Here is a 12,626-nt window from a genome sequence, read left to right as displayed (position 1 = left end):
CTCACCATGACTGCCGCGCATTGTGTTAAGAGGCTGCGCTTCAGAAGGGAGGTGGTTGCAGAGATCTGCCAGCTGCTTCACAGAGATCTGCGTCCACAGCTGATGTGCAGGACGTCTCTGTCGGTGGAAGTGAAGGTCACGGTGGCTCTGAACTTTTATGCAAGCGGCTCCTTCCAAGCCGCTGCTGGGGACATAGCGAACATCTCCCAGTTCGCCGTCCATCACTGCATCCGGCAGGTCACCGATGCCCTTTTCGCAAGGAGACACCAATTCATCTCCTTCCCCATGACCCTAGAGAGGCAGGAGCAGCGTGCAGTCGGATTTGCCAGGATCGCCGACTTCCCCATGGTGCAGGGCGCCATTGACTGCACACATGTGGCTATGCGGGCACCTATCGACAATGCCGAGGATTACCGCAACTGGAAGGGCTACCATTCCCTCAATGTACAGCTGGTGTGTGACCACAGGCAGCGCATCCTAGCTGTCAATGCCCGCTTTCCAGGAAGCAGCCACGATGCATTTATCCTGCGCCAGACTACTGTGGCTGACATGTTCGAGGCACAGCCTCCACCAAGGGGATGGCTTATCGGGGACAAGGGCTACCCTTTGTGCACATGGCTCATGACCCCGCTCCGCGCGCCCAGGACCCCTGCGGAGGAGGCATACAACGAAAGCCATCAAGCCACAAGGAACATCATAGAGCAAATGATTGGCATCCTGAAGCAACGGTTCCGCTGCCTGGATCGATCCGGCGGATCTCTACAGTATTCGCCGGATAGAGTCTCCCAGTTCGTCGTCGTTTGCTGCATGCTGCACAACCTGGCTATCCGCAGGACTCAGGCACTGCCACCTCACGTTGGGCCACCACCTCAGGAGGACGAGCAGGAGGACCATGAGGAGGAGGAGGAGGAGTACCAGCCCAGAAGGGAGCCACAAGGTCCAAGGGCCGTCCGCCGGCGGCTTATTGAACGACACTTCTAGGCCCCCTGTCAGGGAATGGCTTGTGGCAATGAATGCAGCCGCTCCGCAAGCCCTCAGCCGGTTAACGCAACAACCACTTGAAACATGACACCTGGACAAGCTGAATAAATAAAAAGCTTTATTTAACAAACTCAGGGCCCTTCCCACATGAAACAGAAAAACAGACAAGACCCCCAAAAAACAGTGAAAAACATATCTCACTCCCACAACCTGGGGAGGAATAACAAAACTTGTCAATCCAATTGGCCTTCATCTTCGGCCTTTCCAAAATAAGCCCCCCCCCTCCAGAACACAAACACCCCCATATAAAAAAAACAGTTGCCGACACCCTCTACTTGGTGTGCCGAGAGGGCGAGTCCTTGTGCAGGCTTCTCCGGCCCCTGCCCGACCTGTTGCTCCGCCTCAACCTGGGCCCTGTGGGTGTTGGAAGGCTGGGGAAAGGCTCCTGAGGGCCGCAATGCGTAACGGCAGATGCCCTTGGGGGTCGGCCTAGACGAGGTCCGGCCCTGGAGGGTCCGGCTGCTGACTGCTGCAGCTGTGGCTGGGCAGCATCAGTCTCTGCAGCAGCTCGTCTCACCTTGGCTGGGGGAGTGGCAGTGGCGGCTGCAGCAATGGGGGCAAGCTGGCTGATGCCAGGCGCTCGCTGGTCGCCAGAGACATTGGTACTCGGCCGGGCTGGCACTGCAGCAAGCGCAGCAATCTGGTGGAGGCCAGACCGCTGTGCTGCAGCAGGGCGGCGGGTGCCCTGTCGATGCTTCCGTGACACAGCGAGTGTGGCAGAAGTGAGTGCCCGAACTGCCCTGTTCTGTGCCCGCATCAGATCAGCCAGTGTCTGCACGGCACCACTCATGAACTCGCGACTCGCGTCCTGTGCTGCCGCGAGTTGGTCGACACCCCTGGCCTGTGCTGCCGCGAGTTGCTCGACACCCCTGGCCTGTGAGTCCCCGAAAGCGGCCACACTATGAGCCAGGGAGTCAATGGCCTGAGGCAACTGTCCCACAACCCCCATGAACTCGTTGTGGCGCCGCTCGGAGGCTGCGGACATTTCATCAAGGAGGCGCACCTCCTGGGCGAGGACCGTCTCCGGACTGGAGGGCGGACTCTCCATCTGGGGAGAAGGCCGCCGAGCTGCCCGACCCTTCCCGCGTGCCTGGACGCCACTGGGCCCAGCAACTGCCCTTCCCTGCAACACTTCCCCCCTCTGGGGAGAAGGCAGCCGTGCTGCCCGACCCTTCCCGCCTGCCTGGACGCCACTGGGCCCAGGAGCTCCACCCCCCTGCAACACTTCCCCCTGGCTCTCCTCCAGGCAAGACGTGTCCCCTCCATTGCCATCCCCTGGCGCGGATGAGGGTTCCCCCGATGTGCCGCCTTCCTCTTGGTCCTCGTCGTCCTCCTCTTCCGAGGGACTGGCACTCTCAGCTTCATGGACCTCCTCCTCACCAGCTGAAAGCAGGAAGGCACAAGAGTAGCTTTAGAGTGAGGACAGGGCGTCAGCGAGGGAGGCATGAGTGGTGGCATTATGCGCATTGGTCGGACAGTGGCAAAGGATGTAGATCTGAAGCGCAAGGGGAACGAGAGAGGTCCAAACGGTCATGTCCTTACCATTGGGGCCCAGCACAGGGTCGGCATCTCCAATAGCAACGGGGCCAACCACCCGGCCACGCATGAGTCGAGCCACGCGCTCCTCCAGGTCACTGAGCTCCTGGAACTGGCCACGGCCTCCCCCGGTGACATTCCGGCTCTTCATATTCTTGGCCAGCTTGGCCTGCAAGAGAAAGGACGGCCTCTAAGTACAGTGTGTTGCCCTGTTGTTGTCTGCACTGCCTCCCATGGTCGAATAGCATGGCCAGTGTGGTGCCCTGTTGTTGTGTGCACTGCCTCCCATGGTCGAATAGCTTGGCCAGTGTGTCAAGTGCAGAAAGTGCTATTGATGATCATGCCAGTGCCATAGCTGCGGGAGGAGGGATGGCTATTAGGCCTTTGAGGTCCTTTTGCCCATAATGTGAGGTGCACATGCAAGGATGAGGAGGACACTGGAAAGGCTACTCACCCTGACCATCCGAGTGAGGTCGTTGTACTTCTTGCGGCATTGGTCCGCACTCCTGGGGACATCGCTGGTGGATGACACCCTGTGGGCGATTTCCCTCCAGGCTCTCCTGTACTGCCTCCTGGGAGCCTTCTTGCCACTGTCCGGGCACAAGATCTCTCTTCTCTTTTCAAAAGCCTTAAGCAGCACCCTCAAAGCATGCTCTGAGAAGCGCTGCGCTCGTTCACAGGCCTTCTGCATGGCTTCAGGCGCTATTTGGGTCCACCAGCAGTGTTCAGGCCTAGCTGCAGGGCTCCACTATCCAGGGCGTGGCAGCAGACAAAGTCGACCCATCCCCCTTTAAGAGCTGGCCGGCATCAGGGTGTCTGCTGTCAATCAAAACATGACCGCACCTGCGCTGCGCTCGGCCTCGGCGTTATCAGTCCGCACTGCCGGCTTAGCGCCTAAAGATAGGAGTGCAACGCCAGTTTCAGCGCTCGCCCAAACTCCTTGGCCAAATCTACTGAATTTCGGCGAAGTGGCCTACACTTTCCGGCGGGCGCTAACTTTAGCGCCCGCCCGACTTTAGCGCCCCAGAAGTGGCGCGACTGAATTTCTAGGCCTCGGTTTTTAGAGGGTTTCGGTTTTCGGAAGTTCGGATAAAGGGTAGTCTACCTGTATTGAGAGGGAGGAGGTACTAGCGGTTTTAGCGCGCTTAAAAGTGGATAAATCCCCAGGCCCTGACGGGATGTATCCCAGGCTGCTGGGTGAGGCAAGGGAGGAGATTGCAGGGGCTCTGACACAAATTTTCAGAACGTCTCTGGCCACAGGGGAGGTGCCAGAGGACTGGAGGACAGCTAACGTAGTACCATTATTCAACAAGCGTAGTAGGGATAAACCAGGGAATTACAGGCCAGTGAGCCTAACATCAGTGGTCGGGAAATTATTGAAAAAAAATCTGAGGGACAGAATTAGTCTCCACTTGGAGAGGCAAGGATTAATCAAGGATAGTCAGCATAGCTTTGTCAGGGGGAGATCATGTCTAACCAATTTGATTGAATTTTTCGAGGGGGTGACTAGGTGTGTGGATGAGGGTAGTGCAGTTGATGTGATCTGCATGGACTTCAGTAAGGCTTTTGACAAAGTCCCACATGGGAGACTGGTCAAGAAGGTAAGAGCCCATGGGATCCAGGGCAATTTGGCACATTGGATCCAAAATTGGCTTAGTGGCAGGAGGTAGAGGGTGATGGTCGAAGGTTGTTTTTGTGACTGGAAGCCTGTGTCCAGTGGTGTAACGCAGGGATCGGTGCTGGGTCCTTTGCTGCTTGTAGTGTACATTAATGATTTAGATATGAATGTAGGAGGTATGATCAGTAAGTTCGCTGATGACACGAAAATTGGTGGAGTGGTAAATAGCGAGGAGGGAAGCCTCAGGCTACAGGAGAATATAGATGGGTTGGTTAGATGGGCAGAACAGTGGCAAATGGAATTTAACCCTGAAAAGTGTGAGGTGATGCATTTTGGGAGGACTAACAAGGGAATACACAATGAATGGTAGAACCCTAGGAAGGACAGAGGGACCTTGGTGTGCATGTACATAAATCCCTGAGGGCAGCAGGACAGCTAGATAAGGTGGTTAAGAAGGCATATGGGATACTTATATTCTATGCCTCGGCTAATGAAGGCAAGAGCAGGGAGGTTATGATGGAGCTGTACAAAACGCTAGTTAGGCCACAGCTGGAATACTGTGTGCAGTTCTGGTTGCGACACTATAGGAAGGATGTGATTGCATTGGAGAGGGTGCAGAGAAGATTCACCAGGATGTTACCTGGGCTGGAGCGCTTCAGCTATGAAGAGAGACTGGACAGGCTGGGGTTGTTTTCCTTAGAGCAGAGAAAGCTAAGGGGGGACCTGATTGAGGTGTACAAAATTATGAGGGGCATAGATAGGGTAGATAGTAAGGAACTTTTCCCCTTAGTAGAGGGGTCAATAACCAGGGGCATAGTTTCAAGGTAAGGGGCAGGAGGTTTAGAGGGGATTTGAGGAAAAGCTTTTTCACCCAGAGGGTGGTTGGAATCTGGAACTCACTGCCTGAAAGGGTGGTAGAGGCAGGAACCCTCACAACATTCAAGAAGCATTTAGATGAGCACTTGAAACGCCATAGCATACAAGGCTACGGACCAAATGCTGGAAAATGGGATTAGAATAGACAGGGCTTGATGGCCGGCGCGGGCACGATGGGCCGAAGGACCCCTTTCTGTGCTGTATAACTCTATGACTCTATGGTAGCACTCTTGCCTCTGAGGCATAAGGTTGTGGGTTCAAGTCCCACTCCAGAGACTTGAGCACAAAAATCCAGGCTTACACTCCAGTGCAGCACTGAGGCACTGTCAGAGGTGGCGTCTTTCAGATGAGACATTAAACTGAGGCCCGGTCTGCTCTCTCAGGTGGATGTAAAAGATTCCATGGCACTATTTTGAGAAAGAAAGACTTGCATTTATATAGTGCTTTCATGACCAGCAGAAGTCATGAAGTGCTTTACAGCCAATGAAGTACTTTTGAGGTGTAGTCACTGTTGTAATGTGGGAAAGAGCAGGGGAAATATCCCCGGTGTCCCAGCCAATGTTTATCCCTCAATCAATGTAACAAAAGGATAATAGCAAAATACTGCGGATGCTGGAAATCTGAACTAACAACAGGAAATGCTGGAAACACTCAGCAGGCCAGGCAACATCCGTAGAGAGAGAAACAGAGTTAACAAAAAGATAGATTATCTGGTCATTATCACATTGCTGTTTGTGGGAGCTTGCTGTGCGCTATTTGACTGCCGCATTTCTTACATTACAACAGTGACTACACTTCAAAAGTACTTCATTGGCTGTAAAGCACTTTGGGTCATCCGGTGGTGGTGAAGGCGCTATAGAAATGCAAGTGTTTCTTTCTTCACTGGTCTCACCAGCAACCTCTTCTGGCTGATGGTTGATTGACTGACGATAGTCCGCGCATGCGCACAGGGAGCGGCGGTTTGGACCGAGTCCGGCACAGCGACCCCTCCTGGTCACCAAGGGCAACAACCGCGCATGCCCAGAGGAGACCAACCCCCCTCCCCCACTCGGAGCTGCGCCTGCGCACTCGGATCCTGCCGGACGGAGTCGGTGCGGGGCATTCCGGGGAAAGGCCTTGGTGTCGGGTCCAGAGTCGCGATCGGTGACGCAAAGTGAGTTTTCTCCGCTCCGATTGGGTGGAGAATCGCGCGGGGTGGAGGGGGAGGGGTGGATCGGGAGAGAATAAAGAGAAATAGAAAAACCTGAGAGTCGGCGAGGCCCCGGACCGAGCGGCGTCAGTTGGACGGAGCACGTGATCTCCTCGGGGACACGTGACCCAGCCCAGGGCCTGATTGACGGGAGCTTCCGACCAATAGGGAGTGAGCGGGGCGTGGCTGGAGGATCGAGCCGGCAGCGGGTCCTCCAGCCAATCGGGGAGCCTGAGGGGTGGGCCTAGTGCCGGCTGATTGTCTGATCCGCAGGGCAGCGAGTTTCTCCAGTCCCTTGTTCAGGGCCCGGGGCCCGGGGCCCGGGGAGGCTGTGGGCCTTTATTCCCCTCATTGGACACAAGGCTCTTTGGCTCACAACACACTGGCTCAGGTTTTAATAGAGACTTTTTAAATTCATCAATAAAAGCAGATAAACTCCGTGCTTCTGTGGAACAAACTTTCTAATATTTTATAGAATCATAGAATGGTTACAGCACAGAAGGAGGCCATTCGGCCCGTCGAGCCCGTGCCGGCTCTCTGCAAGACCACTTCAGCGAGTCCCACTCCCCGCCCTTTCCCCGTAACCCTGCAATTCTTTTTCATTCAGGTACTTATCCAATTCCCTTTTGAAAGCCGTGATTGAATCTGCCTCCACCACCCTTTCAGGCAGTGCATTCCAGATCCTAACCACTCGCTGCGTAAAAAAGTTTTTCCTCATGTCGCCTTTGGTTCTTCTGCCAATCACCTTAAATCTGTGTCCTCTGGTTCGCGACCCTTCCACCAATGGGAACAGTTTCTCTCTATCTACTCTGTCCAGAACCCTCATCATTTTGAACACCTCTATCAAATCTCCTCTCAACCTTCTCTACTCTAAGGAGAACCACCCCAGCTTCTCCAGTCTATCCACGTAACTGAAGTCCCTCATCCCTGGAACCATTCTTGTAAATCTTTTCTGCACCCTCTCTAAAGCCTTCACATCCTTCCTAAAGTGCGGTGCCCAGAATTGGACACAATACTCCAGTTGAGGCCGAACCACTGTTTTATAAAGGTTCATCATAACCTCCTTGCTTTTGCACTCTATGCCTCTATTCATAAAGCCCAGGTTCCCGTATGCTTTTTTAACTGCTTCCTCAACCTGCCCTGCCACCTTCAATGATTTGTGCACACATGCCCCCAGGTCTCTCTGTTCATGCACCCACTTTAGGATTGTACCCTTTAGTTTATATTGCCTCTCCTCATTCTTCCTACCAAAATATATCAGTTCGCACTTTTCCGCCCATTCCACCAGCATGTCTATGTCCTCTTGAAGTCTATCACTATCCTCCTCACTGTTCACTTTACTTCCAAGTTTTGTGTCATCTGCATATTTTGAAACTGTGCCCTGTACACCCAAGTCAAAGTCATTAATATATATCAAGAAAAGCAGTGGTCCTAGTACCGACCCCTGGGGAACACCACTGTGTACCTTCCTGCAGTCTGAAAAACAACCGTTCACCACTACTCACTGTTTCCTGTCACTTTGCCAATTTCGTATCCATGCTGCCACTGTCCCAATTATTCCATGGGCTTCAACTTTGCTGGTAAGCCTAGTATGTGGCTCTTTGCCGAACGCCTTTTGGAAATCCATGTACACCACGTTAACCGCATTGCCTTCATCAACCCTCTGTTACCTCATCAAAAAACTCAATCAGAATCAGAGCGGCCAGGCCCCAGCACCAGGAAACCCAGGGTGCAGCGCCTCCCCCATCCGAGCTGCCGCTTCCCGGTTTCTGCAGCCGGTTCCACCAAGTCCGACTCGGGACAAAGGACAGGAGCCAGGCTCCCAGAATGGCCCGTGGCCCCGGAGAGCATGTGCACTCTCAGCGGGGAAATCAGCGCGTTGGATAGAGTGGTTTCTGGGGCGCGGTGATTGTGGGTGCTGCGGCCACCATTAGTCAACAGCTGTGGGGAAGAGTTTTATTGCAGGTGATGGAAGGTAGGTCCCTGGCCGCCTGTGTAGGTCTTTTTGTTGCTTCAGTTTGAGCTGGAGTGGAGATGGAGGAGAAGCTGCTGGGTTTAACCCCCAGTACTTCTGAGCCCAGGGGGACCCAACAGTTTCCAATGTGTGACAGTCAAGGGAGGTGGATTCTGGGGGAGATTAGGTTGTTACACAGACACTGTCCCTACAATGTAAAAGAATATTGTTTTAGGAATAAGTATTTCTGTAGAGGCTTTTAATCCATTTTACATATACAGATTTGTTTTAATTCATTCTTGGGATGTGGGCGTCGCTCGCAAGACCAGAATATGTTGCCAATCCCCATCTTCCCATTGAGAAGGTGATTGTGGGCCGCCTTCTTGAACCGCTGCAGTCCGTGTGGTGAAGGTACTCCCACAATGCTGTTGTGTAAGGAGTTCCAGGATTTTCACCCAGTGATGATGCAGCAACAGCGATATATGTCCAAGTCAGGATGGTGTGTGACTGGGAGAACTTGGAGGTGATGGTGCTCCCATGCACCTTCTGCATTTCTCCTCCTAGGTGCTGGAGGTTGCGGGTTTTGGAGGTTTTGTCAAAGTTCTGGTCGAGTTGCAGATGTATAAAGTCCATCTCCTTCGCCCCCTCCCACTCCCACCTCTCTCTCCTCCCATAGAGACCAGAGGCCCAGACCAGGTGGCAGATTCCCTTCACTGAAGGACATTAGTGAACCAGTGGGATTTTATGACAATCCGGCAGCTTTCATGGTCACTTTTTTTCTAGTGCCGGCCCCACAAACAACCAGATTCATTGAGCTCAATTTCACAACCTGCCTCTTTAGTGGGTTCTCTCTCACGCTCCATTTTAAATTCATTTTACAGGGTATTAGAAGGGGAGGATTTGCAGACAGGAAACTCAAACCAAACATCACGTCAAGATCTGACAGTCACTCGATTCATCAGGAACTGAATATCATCGGCCTTTGAATATGGAAGCAAAAAGCACCGTTCACATCGGGGAGAGGCCGTTCACCTGCTCCGAGTGTGGGAAGGGATTCACTAATTCATCCCGCCTGCTGAGACACCAGCGAGTTCACACTGATGAGAGACCTTTTAACTGCTCGGACTGTGAGAAGTGCTTTAAAAGTTCCGGGGCACTGATACACCATCAACGTGTTCACACTGGGGAGAGACCGTTCAGGTGCTCGCACTGCGGGACTGGGTTTGGGCAGTCATCTGACCTCACTGTACACCAGCGAGTTCACACTGGGGAGAGGCCGTTCACCTGCTCCGTGTGTGGGAAGGGATTCACTCGCTCATCCCACCTGCTGACACACCAGCGAGTTCACACTGGGGAGAGGCCATTCACCTGCTCCGTGTGTGGGAAGGGATTCGCTCGTTCATCCACCCTGCTGATACCCCAGCGAGTTCATACTGATGAGAGACCTTTTAAATGCTCGGACTGTGGGAAGTGCTATAAAGTGTCCGGGGAACTGATACGCCATCAACGTGTTCACACTGATGAGAGACCGTTCAGGTGCTCTCACTGCGGGACTGGGTTCAGGCGATCATCTGACCTCACTGTACACCTGTGCACTCACACTGGGGAGAGGCCGTTCACCTGCTCTCACTGCGGGACTGGGTTTAGGCAGTCATCTGAGCTCACTATACACCAGCGCACTCACACTGGGGAGCGGCCGTTCACCTGCTCCGTGTGTGGGAAGGGATTCACTCGCTCATCCCACCTGCTGACACACCAGCGCACTCACACTGTGGAGAGGCCGTTCACCTGCTCTGAGTGTGGGAAGGGATTCACTGAGTCATCCCACCTGCTGACACACCAGCGAGTTCACACTGGGGAGAGGCCGTTCACCTGCCCTGAGTGTGGGAAGGGATTCACTCAGTCATCCCACCTGCTGAGACACCAGCGAGTTCACACTGGGGAGAGGCCGTTCACCTGCCCTGAGTGTGGGAAGGGATTCACTCAGTCATCCAACCTACTGACACAAGTGACTGCAGGGATTGGATTCTGTTGTTGCTGCTGTTAATCACATCCAGGACTGAACCATGTTCATTCTGACAGGTGGGGATTGTTTCTGCTGATATTAATAAGTCCGGGAACTGGGCTGGAGTTTAATATTCTGGATAGATGTCAAATAAATCAGCTTTGTGTTAAACACATTGTAGCAGATTTTCTTCTTCCCCACCTGAGTGTTTAGCATCACCTGGCTGGAGCTCAGAAAGGACAATCTGGGGGAGGATCATACGGTGGGAACAGAACTCCAGCCTGGACACTGTCCTTCAGGGCCACACTGAGAGGGGCAAACGGCACTTTGGTCTTTCTCGTCTCTCTTCACTGACAGCAAAGTTGCCGTGCGGGTTAATCTCAAGGCGTGTGAGAAATGTGTCCCAGCTGCTCTCTGCCATGGTTTAGAGCTCCTAGACACGGAGCAGAAGGCTCCTTTACGAATGTAGCCCAGTGCTTTTTATTTAATGGCCTTATTAACCTGTGTTGCTACTTTTAGTGATTTGTGTATCTGTATCCCTGGATCCCTCTGCTCCTCCAGCCCATTTAGACACTTAGGGGGAAATTCGGTGGCGCCCCCTTTGGGTCGCTAATGTCACCGGGGCTAATTTTAGCGCCCTGAAAAAGTTAGCACCCCTGCACATTAAATTCAGTGGTAGCGCCCCAGGCAGGAGGCGGGGTGGTACTGGAAGCACTCCCTTCCCTCTTGAGGCGCTACCAGTGAATTTCACGGTGCTTCGTGTAACATCGCCATACCCGTCGGCACATAGCACCATGTCATAGCAGACCTCCCTCCCTGATTAAAGGGGAGGGGCCTAGCACTGCGCACACCGGGGCCCTGCTGGACCACTGGGGAACGGGGTGTTGGATCAAGAGGAGCGCCGGGCTGAGAGATCGTGCCCGGCACCCTGAAGAATAAAGGGGAAACATAGAAACATTGAAGATAGGAGCAGGAGTCGGCCATTCGGCCCTTTGAGCCTGCTCCGCCATTCAATGAGATCATGGCTGATCATCCAAATTCAGTACCCTGTCCCTGCCTTCTCCCCATATCCCTTGATCCCTTTAGCCTTAAGAAATATATCCAACTCTTTTTGAATATATTTAATGAACTGGCCTCCACCGCCCTCTGTGGCAGAGAATTCCACAGGTTCACCACTCTCTGGGTGAAGAAATTCCTCCGGATTTCAGTCCTAAATGGCTTACCCCTTATCCTTAGACTATGACCCCTGGTTCTGGACTCCCCGGCCATCATAAAAATCCTTCCTGCATCTAGTCTGTCCAGACCTGACAGAATTTTATAAGTTTCGATGAGATCCCCTCTCAATCTTCTAAACTCCAGTGAGTATAATCCCAATCGACACAATCTCTCCTCATACGTCATTCCTGCCATCCCAGGTATCAGCCTGGTGAATCTTCGCTGCACTCCTTCCATGGCAAGAACGTCCTTCCTCAGGTAAGGCGACCAAAACTGCACACAATACTCAAGGTGCGGTCTCACCAAGGCCCTGTACAACTGTAGCAAGACATCCTTATTCCTGTACTCGAACCCTCTTGCTACGAAGGCCAACATACCATTTGCCTTCTTAACTGCCTGCTGCACCTGCATGCTTACCTTCAGCGACTGGTGCACAAGAACACCCAGGTCTCTTTGCACTTCCCCTTCTCCCAATCTATTGCCATTCAAATAATAATCTGCCTTCCTGTTTTTGCCACCAAAGTGGATAACCTCACATTTATCCACATTATAGTGCATTTGCCATGTTTCTGCCCAATCACCCAATCTGTCCAAATCGTACTGGAGTTTCACGACATCCTCCTCACAGCTTACCCTCCCACCCAGCTTTGTGTCGTCTGCAAATTTGGAGATATTACATCCAATTCCCCCATCCAGATCATTAATATATATTGTGAACAGCTGGAGTCCTAGGACCGATCCTTGCGGTACCCCACTAGTCACTGCCTGCCACTCGGAAAACGACCCGTTTATTCCAACTCTTTGCTTTCTGTCCACCAACCAGTTCTCTATCCAGGTCAATACCTTGCCCCCAATCCCATGTGCCTCAATTTTGCACGCTAATCTCTTATGTGGGACCTTATCGAAAGCCTTCTGAAAGTCCAAATACACCACATCCACTGGTTCTCCCTTATCTATTTTACCAGTTACATCCTCAAAAAATTCCAGTAGATTAGTCAAGCACAATTTACCTTTTGTAAATCCATGTTGACTTTGTCCGATCCTGTCACTGCTTTCCAAGTGCTCTGCTATTACATCTTTTATAATAGACTCTAGCATTTTCCCCACGACCGATGTCAGGCTTACCGGACTATAATTTCCCGCTTTTTCTCTACCACCTTTTTTGAATAGTGGGGTAACATTAGCTACCCTC

The 12,626-nt window shown here is 52.7% G+C and overlaps 2 pseudogenes across 1 annotated transcript in view; one reads left to right on the top strand and one right to left on the bottom strand.

Annotated features, from left to right (window-relative positions):
* The window catches only part of LOC147084094 (uncharacterized), a 445,069-nt pseudogene that overhangs the window by 282,269 nt on the left and 150,174 nt on the right, over positions 1 to 12,626 (bottom strand). The window lies entirely within an intron of this gene.
* LOC147084096 (uncharacterized) overlaps positions 1 to 12,626 on the top strand; it is a 140,997-nt pseudogene that overhangs the window by 31,958 nt on the left and 96,413 nt on the right.

Source organism: Somniosus microcephalus, unplaced genomic scaffold (assembly GCF_052327205.1).
Source record: "Somniosus microcephalus isolate GS21.2 unplaced genomic scaffold, FLI_Smic_1.0 scaffold2, whole genome shotgun sequence".
NCBI classification, from domain to species: domain Eukaryota; kingdom Metazoa; phylum Chordata; class Chondrichthyes; order Squaliformes; family Somniosidae; genus Somniosus; species Somniosus microcephalus.
Note: the sequence above shows the minus strand (reverse complement) of the source record. Positions and strands in the feature narration are given on the sequence as shown.